The sequence below is a fragment of the Pleuronectes platessa genome, unplaced genomic scaffold (genome assembly GCF_947347685.1).
Source record: "Pleuronectes platessa unplaced genomic scaffold, fPlePla1.1 scaffold_70, whole genome shotgun sequence".
NCBI classification, from domain to species: Eukaryota; Metazoa; Chordata; class Actinopteri; order Pleuronectiformes; family Pleuronectidae; genus Pleuronectes; species Pleuronectes platessa.
Genome location: NW_026518895.1, coordinates 245,810 through 265,269, shown reverse-complemented (window position 1 = coordinate 265,269; position 19,460 = coordinate 245,810). Strand labels below are relative to the sequence as shown.

At 41.0% G+C, this 19,460-nt stretch overlaps 1 long non-coding RNA gene across 1 annotated transcript; it reads right to left on the bottom strand.

The window, feature by feature from the left end:
- Window positions 1-320: 320 nt before the first annotated feature.
- LOC128436302 (uncharacterized) lies at window positions 321-1,160 on the bottom strand. Its single transcript, XR_008338002.1, has 3 exons — window positions 1,090-1,160; window positions 839-1,014; window positions 321-757 (listed from the first exon to the last, which is right to left on the bottom strand). It is a non-coding gene; the product is annotated as an uncharacterized LOC128436302 (long non-coding RNA).
- Window positions 1,161-19,460: the final 18,300 nt, after the last annotated feature.

Here is a 19,460-nt window from a genome sequence, read left to right as displayed (position 1 = left end):
TTCAAAACCTCTACATTCAATATGTACCCTGGGGACTATTAAAATAAACAAAACAAATTATATAAAGGAACTGGACCACACGTCTCTGCTTTCCAAAAGTAAAGATCCTGCCAACAACGCATAATGTGGCATTCGACGTTTAAAGGCTTCAATAAGATGAAGTTTTAGTTGAACTAGTGACAAATTGCCAGCAACGCCACCCCAGGAATTTCACCTGGAGAGTTAGATTAACCTTAAAGTTAAAGCACACAAGTTCATTACTAATGAAAGCTTGAGACTGGGTCCAACATACAATTTCAATTCCTTTTACACACACACACACAACACAAAATACAAATAAGGGAGGGCAAATAAACTCAATAAATGCAAACAAAAGAAAACTAACAAAGAAATTAAATCAAAAGTAATGGAGATTTATCCAAACTGATAAATCCAAATAAATAGGTAAAGCAATTAAGCCAAACCAAAATAACTAAGAAAACGAATTAAACCAAAAACATGCAAAGCAAACCACAAAACACAAATAATATCATCAATAAGATCAGTTAGAAGTCGGTTAACTGAATAGATTAAGATGAGACTGAGGATGAGGCAGCAGTCACCATACTCGGTGGTAGGTACAGCACAGTAGGAGATGCAGAGTAGGATGGATGTGTTGGCTATATAAGCCAGTGGGCAAAACAGCAGCCGGCCAACAGCAGCGTGAAGAGGGGGGGGAAAAACGTGCTGGCAGAAACCGCCCACACACACGTCAACCCTGCCATAGAAAAAATACATTTGTTCTAGAAGCTGAACAACAACTGTGGTAACTTGAGTTAACGTCATCTTATCCACATACCGTCAGGAGTTGAATGAACATCAAAGGGGAGGAAGGAGATCGCTTGCATCGAGCAGCACAATTACGTGCAACTCGATCGATCAGCTGATCGCTCCCCGCTGCAACCGGCAGAGGAGGAAAACACTCGCATGCCCTACAATTGGGGCCGATACGGGAGAAGGAAGACCCGGAACTGCCTGAGGGATGGAAGCCAGTGTTGAGGACTTGTGCAAAGTTTAGAAGATACACAGACGCAAACAACTACTACATACCAAACAACGGCGAGCTGCACGACCCAGCTAACAAAAGGCGACCAGGTGAGGCGGCCAGGTGCGGTGATAACAGGAGGCGGGGCAGTCTGGAGCTTCAAGGCAAGAGGGCTCCCAGTGCACAACCACTCACCTTTATAGACAGCGCAACCAACCGTGATGGGCCGGTACTGCAGCACTAATTAAAGGCCCATCCTGCTACACTACTTTATCCTGTTTCTTAATTAGTTGGACAGCTTATCTTTTGTATGCAGGTTGTAACCTTAATTTAGCCTTTTGATAAACAAGCTATGCAAACCCCTTGGGTAAATTATAAATTATCTTTCTCACTAGTAATAGATTGTAAATAAGACTTAATAAGAATGTATTTTACAATACAACATTTTTGACCCATGTTGTGAATTAGAAGGGAAGTGAAAAAAACAGTTATTTGAAAAATACCTGAAATACTAAATGACGGAAATAATTTACTGCAAAGATATAAATAATAAATACTGAGTGGGGTCACTTTTGACCCATGTTGTCTTATTCAAATAATGAGTTCACTTATTTTCATTCATTTGTGTGCTGATTTAATCCTCAAATCAGAACACACTGATCACTATGTATGTATGTGAGTAGCATTAATGTTAATATTTCCTTATGGTTTTCTCCTCTTCAGGTGGAGGTCCAATCCTTGTCCGACTGGTCAGCCAGCGTCTCCTTCAGGTCTCTGCTGGTCAAACACTGCCAGGCAGAGTTCAGGAAGAACTTTGAAAGGGAGGGCATTTATCGGAAGAGTGGGTCCTGCCTGGAGCCAGTCAGGGACGTGAGGGTCATCGACCGGCTGAGGGAAGAGCAACTCAACGCAAAACCTTCCGGACGCCTCCTCAATAGCATCAAGTTTATTGGGGAGCTGTTCCTCTCAAAGGTTCTGGAGGAGAAAGCCATGTACTGCTGCATCAGGAGGCTGCTGCAGAACGGAGACGGGCCATCTCTGGAGAGCCTCTGTGAGCTCCTCCAGCTCATCTAGCAGGACCTGGAGGTGGTCACGTCTCTGGACTCCTACTAGAACCAGCTGAGGTTCATCGCAGAGGAAGGGAAGAGGGCACCAAGGCTCTCCCTTTTGTTGAAGGACACAGTGGATGCACGGAAGAGGGCAGGCTCCACCCCCACTAAGTTTTTAATGAAAACTCATGTGGGAAATACAACTCATACACTTATAAAACTTATACAGAGATATTTGTAAATGGACAGAAACCCCCTACTGCAACCCCTGCTCCTACTCTGTATAATGTACACTGGGTGACATCATGCCCTGAACAAGTCTTTACTCTGTTAGGGGTTTATAATATGTTGTCGACTAATGAATAAAATGTTTTAAATTTTATTTGGGTGTTTTAATGTCTTGCATGCAGCTGCCCTCACATTTCAATTAAAACACATGTGGGAAATACAACTTATACAATCCCCTTTTCCCAATAATCAATGATAAGCACAGATGACTGGAGAATTTCTGGGACAACATTTGACAAAAGTACTTCCTGAACTGAACATCAAATCTAAATGAGAATTCAGTAAAAAAAAAACAAAAACAAAAAAACATGTTTGATATACAGGAGCCAATTAGACTTAATTAATGAGAAGCTTTTACAAAAGAAGGCTTGTAAGTGTTACGATGAACTAAAGTAACTTGAATGTGCTGCCATGGCAGAGCATCATTAGTTTGGTTTATGAAAAAAACTTTGAACATTAGAATAGTTAACTCCATGGACATTCTGTAACCAGGTAAAGATCTCATTGAGTTAAATCTCTCACAAGACAGATGTGGCCAAGAAGGCAGTAACACATTGTTACAACAGACAGAATACGAACACACACATACAGCGGTCATACAAAACATACACAACACACATGCAATCTTCTGAGCATAATTAACGTGTTACGGACCCCCCCCCCCCCCCCCCCTTACATATACATGTATGTACACAGGTAAAGAGGAAACAACTCGGACAGAGTTTTATATATAGAAAACAGCCCATGTGTGAAGTCTGCGGAGATACAGAGATGACAAGTTGGCAACATCAAACAACGTACAGAGTGTAGATTTCCATGGGCTTTAATAGAACACAAAGCACTTGGGCCTACAGACAGAAGGAGGATTTGTCTAAGGCTGCTTTGATTCAGTCTCTACAGTGAGGGGGAAAGCAGTGGCTCTCTCATAGAAGCTGTGCTTTCATCTTATTTTGCCAGTTTGAATCTAGTTTACATGCTTGTTGCAGTTGTCATCTTATTTTTCAATTCTCTATCCCTCTGTCGGATCACCACTTGTCTCTTTTGGCATTTCAGAGATGATTTACATTAATGTCTGCATTTTGTCTCTGCTTTATTTAAACAGGTGATATTTCAGTTATTCCAGGCTAAGTCTCGTAAATTATATAAATTGTCCCTGTCAACCCATCAAAATTCAGACTCGTGTTTGAAAGGGAAAGTCCACTTGCTCCACAGGTTTCACACACAGGGTTTTATTGAGCAGAGGCCAATCAGGCTGTTTAAAGTGTGTTTGTTTGAAGGGACTGATCACAGCTGCAGCTCTGTGGAGATAAGATATATCTGAGGTCCAGATCAATACATGTGACTGCTGCAGCGACTGGAGGTCAAATGTACTGAAGTTAGACAGAATAATTACAATGTATAGAAGAAAAACACTGTGAAGGAAACTTTATTTTTTAATATATCTTATTCTAAGATTTAGAATCTGATAGATAGGTCAAATGACCAAAAGGAGAGAGTAAAGTGTTAAACATTTCTAAAATACAGTTTCTGTAATCCAACACCCACCTGTGAAAGTTTTCTCATGTTCAAAAAGCACTGAACAGAAAAAGAAAAGAGAGGAATAGAGGGTTCTGTTGGAAACTCCTTTTCACAAAATTACCAGATTTTGATGGAACATGCCTACCCCCTAGTGGCCAAAAGAAGGAAAATCCAAAACTGATTTTGACCACTGTTGAAGTTTCTGACTGATGATGCTTTCAGAATAAAATCCAATTTCATGACTCACTAATGTGAAATACAATTTTTCCCATGTCAGATATTAATATTTTTTAATTTGCCAGTCTTATCTTTTACATGTGTAGATGAATTGTCTGTGATCTTTTGTTTTCTTTCCAGCTTGCTCTGAACTGCTGGCTTGGGAGACAAAATAATCATTTAGAAAATCCAGAAGCAAAAGCTTGTTGATTAAATTATCAATCAAGCATTTCGTTAGAATATTGAAAAGTGAAGCATTCCTGATCTCCTCTTAATGTCTGTTTATTTTCTAAATGATTCGTCTTTGAGTTTTGGATCACTGGTCAGTCTCAAAATAAGTTTAGAGATCATCTTGAGCTCTCAAAACTAAAATGTTACTTTATTGACTAAATAAATGTATATATTGATACAAATAAATGACATGACCAAGATTCTGACCATAGAAATAATATAATTTGCAGTTTAGTTATGACACAAGGAGGTGGCTCTATTGTGGCGAGCATAAAATCCACCTAATTAAGTATTATGATTAAAAGTCATAAATCATAACCAGCATTACTGCTCTATTACCAGCTAACGGAGGTCTTCACCTCCATATTCAACCTCTCCCTAAATCTCTCGACAGTCCCCTCCTGCTTCAAGCAGGCCACCATCATCCCCATACCTAAGAAATCATCCATCACCTGCTTAAACGACTACCGCCCTGTAGCACTGACCTCCACCATCATGAAGTGCTTCGAGCGGCTGGTCAAAAGCCACATCTGCTCACCGCCCAAACCGATCCACGGACGATGCCATCGCCCCGACAACACACACCACCCTCTCCCACCTGAAGAAGGCCAACACATATGTGAGGATCATGTTCGTGGACTACAGCTCCGCATTCAACACAATTGTGCCTGCCAAGCTCGTCCCCAAGCTCAGGAGCCTGGGTCTTAAAACCCCCCTGTGTAACTGGATCTTGGACTTCCTGACGAGCAGACCCCAGGTGGTGAGCTCCTCGGTGTGTTCATCACAGATGACCTGACCTGGTATCATCGGCTGCCATCTCCCTTCCGTGCAAGGCATCTACAGCACAAGATGCCTGAGAAGAGCACTGAAGATCATCAAGGACCAGAGCCACACAGGCTGTGGACTTCTCACACTGCTGCTGTCTGGCAGACGTTACCGGAGCATCCGAGCACGGACTACCAGACACACAAACAGCTTCTTCCTCCAGGCCATTAGGCTTCTGAACAATCAACACTGACCCTCTGAACAGTCACCATATACATTCTGCTCCCCCACTCATACAAATACACTTACTTCACATATATTCATATTATTTAATTTAATATTCCCCACTCCTTCACCCTGTAAACTGCTGCTTCATTTGACTATGTTTTAAAGAGTAGAGTAGGAGCCAGAGCTTTCAGCCATCAAGCCCCTCTGCTGTGGAATAATCTACCACTTTCAGTTCGGGAAGCAGACACCATCTGTATGTTTAAAAGTAGGCTTAAAACCTTCCTATTTGATAAAGCTTATAGTTAGAGCTAATTAGTGCGGCAGAACGTTACTTGTCCTATGTTCTAAACTAGGAAGCATTTAGTTGCAGCAGGACTGCTTGACATATAGTTTTGAAGTTATCCTTCAAAATGTTTACCCTCACTAATGCTGCTAAAAACTTTAATCTTGATGATGTTTTCGTACACTTGACATCTATTGCCCTTCTGTCAGTCCTGGGAGAGGGATCCCTCACATGTGGCTCTCTCTGAGGTTTCTACATATTTTTACCCTGTAAAAGGGTTTTAGTAGTTTTTCCTTACTCTTGCTGATGGTTAAGGACAGAGGATGTCAGACCATGTTGAAGCCCTATGAGACAAATTGTGATTTGTGAATATGGGATATACAAATAACGATTTTCAATTTCAATATTTAATAAAATCATATTTAGTGGCTTGTGTGTATATACACACAGTATATGCATATAGATCTATATATCTATATGTATATATATTCCCTGATGCTGTCAGAACACAAGAACCTGCTGAATGTTGCATCAGTAAATTCTGTTGTAATGTGCACGACTGGCAGATATGATATAGAAAGTCCCAGCAGCAACACGCACAGTATTGTAATCACACAAGAACACTTTGATGAATGTTTTGTTGTAATTTGAAATTAATCACAGGGCTTTTACATTTTGGTTTGAATCCAATCAATCATTGATTGTTAAGATATGAGTCAATAATCTCATTATGTGTCTAAGACAACATTTGATGACTGAAAACCTTAATTCACCAAAGTGTCGTGTTTGATTTATAAGGAAAAGGTCTTTGTACAATGTACTCAGTACTTGTGTTAAATAAAAAAACGGTTCAATCACATGAACTGTGGCTTCAACATAACAGACAAATTCAGTAGTGATACAAGTCCTGTCCCGGTCTTCTACTTCACAAACTGACACACAACGCAGGTAGACCACAAAGGATAGACCGGTTACAAATAGAGCCAAATCCTAATATACATAATATCAAGGCTTTTTACTTAAAATGTCAAGACTTAAACAAATTATAGAGAAACACATTGAAAACAAACTCCTCATGAACTGAAAGAATCCGAGTCAGTGGTGACGTCTGCCTGCAGATGGCGGAAGAACTGTATATGAACATGAAAACAAGTAGAATAGAATAAAGAAGAAACGTGAGACAGAAGTTCTCTGTTGTACAGATTTTATAATAAGACCAGTGATCCTGGTGTAATGAGATAAAAACATGTGCATCAGTGTCTGTATCTTTACTGATGCAACATTCAGCAGGTTCATGTGTTCTGACAGCATCAGGGGATATATATATAGATATATAGATCTATATGCATATACCGTGTATATAAACACAAGCCACTAAATATGATTCCATTAAATATTGATATGTTAAAGGGGTGGATACCTCCTCTTACTCCTAAAGGGGACACAAATATACATTTACATGTATTCAAAGATAAATAACTTAAGGGTTGTTTCAGTATCATTGAAGAACATTTTGGACAAGCTGCAGATTTTTTAACGACTTACTGCTGGAGCATGATAGTTATGAATGACAATAGTCCAGTCTGGATGTAACAAAGTTGTGGACTAGTTTTTCTGCATCTTTTTGCGAAGTACATGTCTGATTTTTTAGATATTACGCAAGTGGAAAAAGGCGGTCCTAGAAATTAGTTGTAGGTGAGAATTAAAGGACAAATCAGGATCGAAGATCACTCACCAGTTCCTGACTGTTTCATTGAAAGCAAGGGCAATGTCGTCTAAGATACAGGTTGTTGGTTTAGAACCTGAGATTATTTTGGTAAACTGATCCTGGGTGATCAGAGTACTGTTAAATGTTCAATTCCGACACCGTATGATAATACAAGGTCAAGTGTGTGGTTACAACAATGAGTAGGTTGGTGTACACACTGACTGAAACCAATTGAATCTAGTATCGAAATTAATGCTACACTAAGGCTATCTTTATTATCGTCAACATGAATATTAAAGTCACCAACAATAATTATGTTATAGGTCTTTCGGACTAGGTTTGAAAAAAACTCGGGGAATTCCGTAAATAATTCAGTTTAAGCCCCCGGAGCACGGTAAACTACAGCAAATATGATTGGCTGTTGGTGTTTCCTGGATTGGCGTGGAAGAACAAGACATTCAAATGAGTTATAGTTTAGTTTAGGATTAATTGATAGACTGGGGTTAAAAATAGCAGCAACTCCACCTCCTCGTCCGAATTCTCTGGGAACCTGTGAATTTATATGACTGGAGGGAGTAGATTCATTTAGACTGACATATTCATCAGGATGCAGCCACGTCTCAGTGAGGGATAATACATCTATGTTGTAGTCTGAGACTAGTTCATTAACTAAAATAGCCTTTGATGACAGTGATCTAATGTTTAAAAGACCACATTTCAAAGTCTTGGTTTCCTGTGTTGTTTCAGAGGTTGTGTTAATTTGTATTAGATTATTGTGTGGATTCGGACGGTGGACAGACACAATCTCTATGGGGTTGTGTGACTGTCCCAGAGGGAGCGCAGAGAAGTTTTTAGCACTGCAGCTCTGCTTCCTGGTCCCAACTCTGGGTTGTCATGTAATAGACTGAGTAAAATTCCTAGATAAGAGAGCTGCTCCATCCCAAGTGGGATGAACGCCGTCTCTCCTAACAAGTCCAGGTTTCCTCCAAAAAGTTTGCCAGTCATCTACAAAGCCCACACCGTTTACAGGACACCTCGACAGCCAGAGGTTAAAAGACAACATGTCATCACCTGTTGTGTTAGGTAGAGGGCCAGAGAAAATTACTGTGTCCGACATCGTTTTTGCAAAAGCACACACCGACTCAACATTAACTTTAGTGACCTCCGACATGCGAAGCCGGGAGTCGTTGCTGCCGACGTGAATTACGATTTGAACAGTGTTGTGCACGTTCACACCTCTCATGAACTAGTTCAAAGTTCAGTTCATACAAGTAAACATGAATAGTTCACGTTCATAGTTCACCATTCAAAATCTGAACTACTTCATAGTTCAGTTCATTTCATCGTTTTTAGGTGGAAAGTGCGGCGCCGGCTGTTCACACCGGATGTGCATTTCTCAGCGACGGTCAGCCCGCGATTCTGCTTTCTCCGCTTGCTGTTGAATGTAACCCGTTCAATGTACTCGTTTGGGGGTATATGATGATGGTCTCATAGCCCCCCCCTCTATTTGTATCCATATGACTGCTTGTGTAGCTGTAGTGGATGGGCAGGGGGGAATTTAATTATGTGATTGGGAAAATTGGGGAAATTAAAACTCTAGGACAACAGATCGTTTAAAATCATTTTCAGTTTGTTCCTTGGCGCGTTACGCTCGCGGCGAGTGAAAAAAATAGACTCTACGCCGAAACCATTGGTTCAGGGCGCGAGTGAAGCAGCGCGGCGCAGCGCATCCGATGTGCACCGCACAAAGGTTTAACAGGGAGTGGATAGGAGGCGCTTGATTTCCTTGGCGCTGCACTGCGCTTCCACGCCCCGGGGTAAACTCGGCGTTAGACAGTGCCTCTCCTTTCTCAGAGTAAGGACTAAATCGCAGACCAAGATGCAAAAAAATACTTATTTATTACCAAAAATAGAAAAAACAAGGATCCAAAAAGGCAAAAAACACAAGTGCAAAAAACAGAGAGTCCAATTCAAAAACAGAATTCCAAAAGGGAAAAACAGAGAGGATCAAAAATCTGAGTCTAGTACCATACCAGGTAAAACAAGGTTCAAACACGGCAGAATCTTTACATAGATTCTCACAAACAAACGATACAATCCGACAGGGGACAACAGGAAGACTGGGCTTAAATAGAAGGGGGAACAAAGACAAGACACAGGTGAACAAATCAGGCAAACAATCAGGTTGATGACCGGGAACAGGTGAGGGACAAAAAGAGCGGGAAGCAACAGAGGGCGGAGTCTCCGGACAATAACAGAACACACATGGCCTGACATTGGCGATTTCTTTACCTTTTTCCAGATTTTGAGGGTCATTTGCAGAGCCGGTGGCAGATTCGTCATTTTCACAAAGCGCTTGTGAGTGAAGTGTGGTGATCTACTGAAGGTCTCGCTGAAATAAAAATCCTACAAAAACCCATCCCGAGTTAACGTGTCCGTGTCAGCATCACGTTGAGGCAGCAATATAAATGAAATGGTTTAAAAAAAACATAATATTACAAAACCCAGCCGACCACTGTGTTTATGCCAAAGAGTCAAATGAAGGGAAGGTGATCATAATCACATGGGTCGATGACTTGATCATTGCAGCAAGCAATGAAGAAAGACTGAAAAAGGTGAAAGAGATGCTCGCAGAAAAGTTTAAGATGAAAGATTTAGGCAAACTCAAACATTTTCTGGGTATTGATTTCAGTCAATCAGATGGATGTGTAAAGATGTCACAGGAAAGATACACTAACAAGATACTACAGCGTTTTAATATGCAAGATTGTAGGACCAGAGAAACACCCTGTGAGCAGAAGCTAGAGTATACTGAAGATGCAGTAAAGATGGAAGATGTCAGGATGTACAGGGAGGCTGTTGGTAGTCTTATATACTTGACTACTTGTACCAGACCGGATTTAAGTTTTGTGGTGAGCAGATTATCACAGTATTTTGCTGAGCCTACAGAGGAGCAGTGGGTCACTGTGAAGCATGTTTTAAGGTATCTCAAAGGCACTGCAGAGAAAGGGTTAAGCTTTAAGAGAAACGACAGTGAGGAGCTAGGTATACAAGCCTACAGTGATGCTGACTGGGCGGCTGATACAAGTGACAGACGCAGTACCACAGGATACTCTGTCAGTCTTAGTCAGAACAGCTCTCTAGTCTCGTGGAAGACTAGAAAACAACCCACAGTTGCGCTATCAACCTGCGAGGCAGAATATATGGCACTGGCTTCAACCATACAGGAGTGTCTATACCTGGAGCAGTTACTAGGGGGTATAGATAATTACAATTACACACAAACTATTGTACATGAGGACAATCAGGGGACAATAGCTCTTGCCAAAAACCCTGTACACAGACAGAGGTGTAAACACTTTGACATAAAGTACCACTTTATCAGGTCAACTGTGATTGAGGGAAGGGTGATTTTGATGTATTGTTCTACTGATGACATGGTTGCTGATGTAATGACAAAACCTGTAAATAAGTTGAAACTGAAGAAGTTTGCAAATGCTCTTTTTGGAGATTGATATGTGTATGACAGAGGTTCACATTCATTCTGTTTTCCTGTGTTTCTTTTGCTTGAAGTATAGCAACCTGAGTACAAGTGGGGGTGTTGAGATATATTCATTATGTACTCAGATGTATATGTAATGCTGTATTGTAATATGTATATATGGTTACGCCACAGGATGGCGCCAAGGTACAGGCTATAAGAGCCAACCTGCTATATGTTAGTGTGTCAGTTAAAGTAGCTCTGACCGTGAGACTGATGTGTCAGCAGCCTGTTAATAAATACGCCAACAACGGCTAAAGATAACGCCATCATTTATTCTTTCCTCCGAATGCAACGGTAGCTGCAGCAATAGTGCAACACAACTCAACAGAAACAAACATGTTGTATTTAGGTCATACAATTTGAACCAGTTTATCAAAATGTTTCAAAAACATTTACAAACATTAAACACATCATTATGTCATACCTTTAATTCATTCAAATAAAGCAGGGACCCACCCCGTCCTTATTGTCTTGAGAACAATTACTAAAACAGGAAAAGACAACTTAACTTAATGTCACGGACACAATAAGAGAGGGGGAGAAGGGAAGAGCTACGGTGTCCCTAAATAGACTGCGCCGACTTCCCGCAGCCTATAGGAATCACCGTCCTGTCAGGTAAATTAAAACATCAGCAGAACGGGGAAAATAATACTGCCAAAACTATAAAACTTTATTCAGAATTGACCCCGTAACATTCACGCCCGCCCCCATGTAACTCAGTGGCGCTGTTCACTTCGGCTGCGATCGCGTTCGGCACCGATGGTTTCGGGGCATAGTTCGGGGAAACACACTGGGAAATGATTTTAAACGATATTAATGACATATTATATTTAAATGTTAAAATATGTGTCCCGTACTTTAGAGTTCCCTGCGGTTCTCCTGGAGTTTCAATATCCCCGAGTGTTTCCCCGAACATGATTAAATGCTATGAAGATCATCATTTACCCCGAACCCCTTCATTGAACGGAGCATACACAACCAGCGGAGAAAGCAGAATCACGGGCTGACGGGCGCGGAGCAATGCGCTTCCGCTTTGCTCGTGTGTTCCCACAGGAGCTGATGTCCTGCGCGGATGCAACTTCCGTCCGTGCGCTCGCTTTATACTCCCCGTAGACCGGCGGCGAGGACACCGCATAAAACCCACAGCGCGAGTGTGACGCAGTCTGTTACAGTGTAACTTCCGCACTGTAAACAATTGTCATGTAAATTAACTTGTCTGTTTATTATTGTTTTAAATAAAATTCAACATAATCCCAAATACTGTACAATGTAATTTAAGGTAATAGCAGCATGATGACAGTCAGTTCCTATAAATTAAACTCCTCTTTACCAAAACCTTGGTTCCCTGTGTTGATGTGATATTCTGAACAACGTATACTGAATGATTACGGTAAATGAAATGCAGCTACTGAAATACTAATACTGGTTTTGTTGTCCATTACTGATGTAGATTTCAGAGCATGACAGTTATCAGTCGGTTCATTACATTAATATATCATACATTAAACAACCATAGCACACTTTAAGAATCGTAACAATGCAAGCATGTGTAGTGATTAAAAATGGTTCAGAGATGACAGTTAATGTCAATTCGGTTCAACAAGTATCCAGAATAAGACGGGACGGGAGGCTGAGATATCAATACAAAATACAATTTATTTAATAAATGCAAATGATTTAAAACAGACTGCTCAAACAGTAAAGTGACATGTGCAAAGGTTGGAAAGGCTGGCCTGGACTTGATATAAATGACAGTTTAAAATAGAGAGAAATTAGAGGCTCCAGACCCAATTGTACAATGCTGAAATATCATGCATTAAAAACCAAACACAACACACTTTAAGAAAATCACTGCAAACGATATACAACAACAAAATGACAAAAGAGGGCCTCTACTTTATGGAGCCAATAATTCACCACCATTCAAGTCACTACCGCTGAATTGCACAGTCCCAGTCAACCATATATATTGCACCTTGCAATAGAACAAAACAAAACACAAAGAAACAAATAATCAAACCAAATAATCTAAATAAAATCTAAAGTGGGAAAAAACCGTGACCGTAACTATTTAGCTGGAGGCAGCCCTATAAAACAAACATGTTATAGTTAGGTCACACAATTTAAACACATTTATAATATTTAAAAACATTTACAAACATAAAAACACATCCTTATCTCATACTTTTAATTCATTAAAATAAAGCAGGGACAGCGTGCATCCACGGTGACGCCGTCACAGTCGCACACAGACACAGCTTCACGCTGGGCTCTAAGGACAAACTTCAGTTACAATTTGCGGACACTTTCTCTGTGATCGCCGTTAACATTATATAACTTCCAGCAACTTACTGCGACAAACAATTGCGACCACACGTGCTGCGCTCACGCTAAACTTCCGCACACACCCACAGGACCGGCAGTGGGGAGAGAGAGAGAGAGGACAAGGGAGAGTGCTAAGGTGTCCCTAAATAAACTCCTCCGCCTCCTTGCAGCCTATAGGAGTTGCCGTCCTGTCAGGTTAATTAACACATCCAGAGCGGGGAAAATGACACTGCTAAAAGTATAAAACTTTATTAAGAACTGACCCGCTACACATGTAATAGCGACCCAGCGCGCAGAGCCACCCAGCGCAGAGCGCATAGAGCGCACAGGAGATCACTAACAAGAAATGTAGAAACTTTCCAAATAATATCCCAGAGTGGAGGCAAGGATCCACTGATGTGAGGGAATCGGTCCGATGCTCTAAATGGATAAATACTGCCGTGACACCGATGCGGGGTTCTGCACGATTTGTGCATGCGAATGGAAGGATGAGGAGGAAGCGAGGGTTCAGCGATTTCTGATCTCACACATTGTGTTATCCACAGCAGCAGCGGCAGAGTATCAGTGTATTTTCTTTATTAGTGACATCACTGCTGTCCTATAAAGTCGCTCTTCACCTCCACCTCACTAACAAACAACTCGATGTCAGTGTCAGAAAGTTTCACTTCCTCTTCACATCGCTTGATGCCGTGCCTCGGTCAGGACTCACGGTGGAAACCCATTGGTCGGATTCATAATTTAATATTCGTGACGTGCTTTGCATTGACCGTTTATAGTAGAAATTGGGGGGGTGGAGGGCGGATTTGGAGTTGAGGTTTTGCGTGTGCATGGTTTTATAAATCGGAATTAGCTTTGGCGTACTCAATTTCATGCTTTTTTATTTAGAATGTGCACCGCCCGCAGGATGTGCGCGCACAGTTTGTTTATTAATTTGATAAATTACATTTTTATGGTTTTTATTTTTAAATATATTCTTTATTTATGTGCGCCGCAGGATTTGCGCGCACAGTTTTTTTTATTACTTTGATTTAATTAAATTATTATATATATATTTTTTTTTTATGTGCGCCCCAGGACATGCGCCGCAGCACGCGTCCGTAGGATGTGCGCGCGCAGTTTTTATATAAATTTGATTTAATTTAATTTTTTTATTTTTTATTTAGGATTTGCGGCAGCCGCAGGATGTGCGCGCACAGTTTTTTTATTCATTTGATTTAATTAAATTGTTATATATTTTTTTTTATTTATGTGCGCCCCAGGATATGCGCCGCAGGACGCGCCCGTAGGATGTGCGGGCGCGTTTCCCGTTCTGCTGATATTTTAATTTACCTGACAGGACAGTGATTCTTATAGGCTGCAGGGCTTTGGCGACATCTATTTAGGGACACCGTAGCGCTCCCTCTCGCCCTCTCTCTCTCTCTCCACTGCCGTTTCTGTGTGTGTGAGTAAGTGCAGCGTGGCCGCAGCAGGTGAGGACGCAAATTGTTTGTTGCGAGCCAGCGTATAAATGAGCGCTGTAATCTTCAGTCATACGAAAAACTATAGGCCCTCTTCTGTAATCCAGGAGAAAACATGGGTTCAACTCAGTTGATACCCACCCCCCAAATCGGGCTGGAACATCAACAAGAAGATCTTAAGACACTTTACAAGGAACAGTTCTGAACCGCAGTCTGACTTTTTGTAACGTGATGGTTTTCACGGAGACTTGGCTCGACCCCTCGATCCCGGACTCCGCCATGGTTCCCGAGGGGGTCTCCATTCAGCGTCAGGACCGGACAACACACTCTGGGAAGAGCAAGGGAGGAGGTGTCTGCTGCATGGAGAACAATGTGTGGTGCTCAGATGTGGAGATTATTTCTTCGGGCTGTTCTCCGGACCTGGAGCAGCTCGTGATCAGATGCCGACCTTATTACATCCCGAGGGAGTTTACATCGGTCGTTATAACAGCGGTGCACATTCCGCCACATGCCGACATCAGGCCCTGGACGAGCTGCATGAAGCTGATGTCCTGACTCCTGCGCGGATGCAACTTCCGTCCGTCCGCTCACTTTATACTCCCCGTAGACCGGCGGCGAGGACACGGTCTTATTAATTTAATGTAATAGCAGCATGATGACAGTCAGTTCCTATAAATTAAACTCATCTTTACCAAAACCTTGGTTCCATGTGTTGATGTGATATTCTGAACAACGTATACTGAATGATTACGGTATGAAATGCAGCTACTGAAATACTTGCTGTTTTTTTGTTGTTAGAAACAAAGTTGTCCATTACTGATGTAGATTTCAGAACATGACAGTTATCAGTCTGTTCATTACATTTGATAAAACAAATGAACCTTGTTAAACACTTGGAGAAATGATGCAAGTATCAGGACAAAACATTAATCCCACAAAGAGAATGTATAACACGTGATAATTAAAAACAACATGAAATATTCCTTTCTTTATTCATTTTGAATGGTCCTGGTCAAATAAGACTGCCTCTATCAGACGAATCTCTTTAAAACTATTAATTCAACAACACAAGCTCTGCAACTTGATTACATGGAAGATCAACAAGTGACATTCATGAAGTAAATACATCCAATAACTGATCCTAATTTCTAACAGAGAGAAATAAAGAGATCAAATCCTACATTGGATTACGTGCCCTTGGACAAGGGAGCATGTTCCCTTTTGTGTACATGGAAAGGAAGCATACCCATATTTGGAAATGAATTGATTAATATTTAGTGGACAGGAGAAGAACAATATGATTACATGTACAAAATTAAAGAGACAAATTGACAAATGACCTAGGGAGAGAGCTCTCACTGACCTATATGAAACTCCACTCAAAGTCTACAAGGTTGATTGAGACAGATTTCTTCTGAATGTCTCTTCCTGTCCTCTTGGAGACGAGTCCCACAAACAGCTCTCGTTCCTCTTGATTCAGAAGAAGCTGCAGAACACAGGAATCTGAGATTAGAGGTTGAGAAGAAATAAAGTCTCTGATATATGATGTCTATACAAGTGTTTATGAAGTTAGGGTTGAAAATACATGGGAGAAAATCTACTCAGACTTGTGTTAAACAAATAAACGCTTCAATCACATAAACTGTGGCTTCAACATTTTAATATCAGAGGTTAAGCAGACACTTCCTCACGTATATCTTAGTCATACTTTTAAAGTGTGACTAAGTTATAACATTTGTTATAGAAGTCGTTTTAGGTTAGTTGTTTCATTTCATCATCAACGCGTCAGATACAGAGGAAGACGTAGCGGGTCTAGCCGCGCGTGTTGGTGTCTGCTCCTTCTGCTTCAGAGGAGAGGAGCGGAAGAGGATTGATATCAACAGACTGAGTTCACAACACTTCATGTCGTACTTGGTGACACGTGCTGAGAGACTGGATCCACTGATGTGAGGGAATCGGTCAGATGCTCTAAATGGATAAATACTGCCGTGACACCGATGCGGGGTTCTGCACGATTTGTGCATGCGAATGGAAGGATGAGGAGGAGGAAGCGAGGGTTCAGCGATTTCTGATCTCCCACATTGTGTTATACACAGCAGCAGCGGCAGAGTATCAGTGTATTTTCTTTATTAGTGACATCACTGCTGTCCCATAAAGTCGCTCTTCACCTCCACCTCACTAACAAACAACTCGATGTCAGTGTCAGAAAGTTTCACTTCCTCTTCACATAGCTTGATGCCGTGCCTCGGTCAGGACTCACGGTGGAAACCCATTGGTCGGATTCATAATTTAATATTCGTGACGTGCTTTGCATTGACCATTTATAGTAGAAATTGGGGCTGTGGAGGGCGGATTTGGAGTTGAGGTTTTGCGTGCGCATGGTTTTGTAAATCGGAATTAGCTTTGGCGTACGCCATTTCATGCTTTTTTATTTAGAATGTGCACACTTTTTTTATTAATTTGATACAATTGTTTTTATTTTTTATGTTTTATTTTTAAATATATTTTTTATTTATGTGCGCCGCAGGATGTGCGCGCACAGTTTTTTTATTAATTTGATTTAATTGTATTTATTTTTTATTTATGTGCGCCGCAGGATGTGCGCGCGCAGTTTTTTTCATACCTTAAAGAGCTCATTATCATTCCTTATTAGCGTATGATAGCCTTTTTGTAACACTTCTGAATATAATTTATTTTTTAAGTTTCAGAAACGTCTTCTAGGATTTTTCACTCAAACCGTTATTAAGTTTGAATTTAATGAAACTTCTTTTACATTTAAAAAAAAAGAAGCATTTTCTGTATTATTATTTTTTACGTTATCAGGCTTTGTTCCTTTGACGTATGTCACTGCAGGTCACCAAGGCAACAGCCTTATACCTTTGAAGTCTGTCGTTACTTAAACGTCAGTTTTCATTTTTCACTCAGTTGTCTTCTCACTATTGGCTGGTTGCACCGGAACTTGTTTCCTGCTCCTGAACTTGTTTCTTGCTCCTGAACTTGCTTCTTGCTCCTGAACTTGTTTCTTGCACCGGAACTTGTTTCTTTGGATTTGCCTTGAAGACAACTTCGATTTATTGGAATCAACATGATCCCAAAACAAAATAAAAGCGTGGAATTAACTTGCAAGCCAGCTCCTCTTCTGCTGGGAGAGATGAGGAAGAAGTCCGTCAGCTGCTTCACCGAAAACTTTCAAGCTTTCATGACGGATCTGAGTCACGAGGAGTTGGACGGTGAGGAGTATGGAGCCAGAACAGTCTCAAAAGGATTAAATGCACACAGAAATGAATACATGCACAAAAAAGATCCACAAATACATTTTCAATGCACACACAAATGTTTCATTCCATATATAAGTAAAAAAAATTCACATGTAAAATATAAGATTCATAAACATATTTCCGATGCACACACAAATAGAAAAAAAATTCACAAATATATGCATGTAAAAGTATTTGCAATCTTCATCAAATACATATTTGGAGCTTGTTACATTCATATATAAACTGTTGGACCTGCATTTACAAAGTGCTTTTAATTTGTAAACCTCGCTGCATTTGTGTGTGAGACTTTTGAGACTTTTGAGACTCCCCTGACGCGACTCTGTTTCACGAATGCATTTTTTCTAAGAGGGGATCGTCTGTAGCCAATCAGATGTCTCACTCCTGTACAGCCAATCACGTGAGTGCCATTACACGATGTCATTAAAACGCCCGCAGGCAGCCTGGAGGTTTTTAGCCCGCCAGCCAATAGACATAGAATTAGTAGACGCTGATCCCCGGCTCCTCACACACAGTGAACGATGACAACAGAAAAGGGCTGTTGATGACGCGACAGTTTTGCTGAAATAAAGTGACACCCAGCGGGTCAAAGTGCTTATGTTATCGTGTCTTAACGCAGCGGTTCCCCGGTCTTGTTTCCAAACTGCGTTGCTAATTCAACAGCTGCAACAGCTTGAAGCTACACGGAGGCAGCTAGCTTCCCCCCCAGCTTCCACACACAGTCAGCACGGACACCCGATACTAACTACTACCAAGTGTTTGCTTCTAACCTGACGGTGTTTGAGAAACAGTGTCATGAGAGCCTTGGGATTAAGTCAGCGGGTTTTGGCGCTGTTCCCACCGCAGTTAGCATGGTGGCTAGCCCGCTATCCCCGTTATCAAAGTTCGTTATAACCGTATGTGACCGTACACACATGAAGTGCTCTAACCAGCCACAGTCAGCCGGACAACGCCGCTGATTAGTGTGACAAGTGTGTTGAGCCAGCGGCGTTGAAAATGTATTTGTGGATCTTTTTTGCGCATGTATTCATTTCTGTGTGCATTTAATCCTTTTGAGACTGTTCTGGCTCCATAGCGGAGCAGTTGCAGGAAATGGTTGAGCTCGTTTTCAAGAGGGCCGTGCAGAAGCCACACTCTGCTGCAGTCTTCGCCGAGCTGTGCCAGCACCTCTCAACAGTAAGTGATGCATCTAGATAGATAGATAGATAGATAGATAGATTACTTTATTCATCCCGAGGGGAAATTAAGTCGTCATAGCAGCCGGTACATTTGAATACAATAAAATACAATACAATAGAATAAAATATAAAATATAAAATATTGCTGTAGAAAGAATAAAAACAGAAACACAAGATAAAATAGGTAGATAAGGTGCAGTGGCAGATGATGGTAATAGTACTGATGATATGATGGTAATGTTATTGTTAGACAGTATATCAAAAATAGTACAGTATATATAGTATATAATATATATTTATATATGATAGTAATTATACCAATATAATAGCAGTATATAGTAATAATAGCAGCAACAGTATATATAATA